This window comes from Mycetomoellerius zeteki, unplaced genomic scaffold (assembly GCF_001594055.1).
Source record: "Mycetomoellerius zeteki isolate Tzet28-1 unplaced genomic scaffold, Tzet1.0 scaffold219, whole genome shotgun sequence".
Lineage (NCBI taxonomy): Eukaryota > Metazoa > Arthropoda > Insecta > Hymenoptera > Formicidae > Mycetomoellerius > Mycetomoellerius zeteki.
The window spans coordinates 330,796-331,117 of record NW_017257161.1 but is presented as its reverse complement, the minus strand read 5'-3'; positions in this window follow the sequence as shown (position 1 = coordinate 331,117).

The window sequence follows — 322 nt, the reverse complement described above, 5'->3', positions numbered from 1 at the left end:
GAAGCGCAAGAGTGGGGGAAGTTATCCGTCGCCACTTTTTGCCTCACCCCCACTACCGCTATTGGCACGAGTTGACTCTCCTGGTTCTAGTCTTCTTGGGCATTATGTTCACCTCGGTCTCCCTGAATGGTTTAAAATTTGCCACGCGTGCTCCTTAATACTCGTCATGCCGCGCGCGCTCGTAGGTTGCCCCGAGTGCCTAGGAGTTCTAGAAAGATTCTTGGGCTGCGTTTCGTTATTCACTGTCAGTACTGACAATATGACGTCATAAAGTAGTACTGCAGAAGCGTTTTGAAATTACTAATAGTACTTTTATGACGTT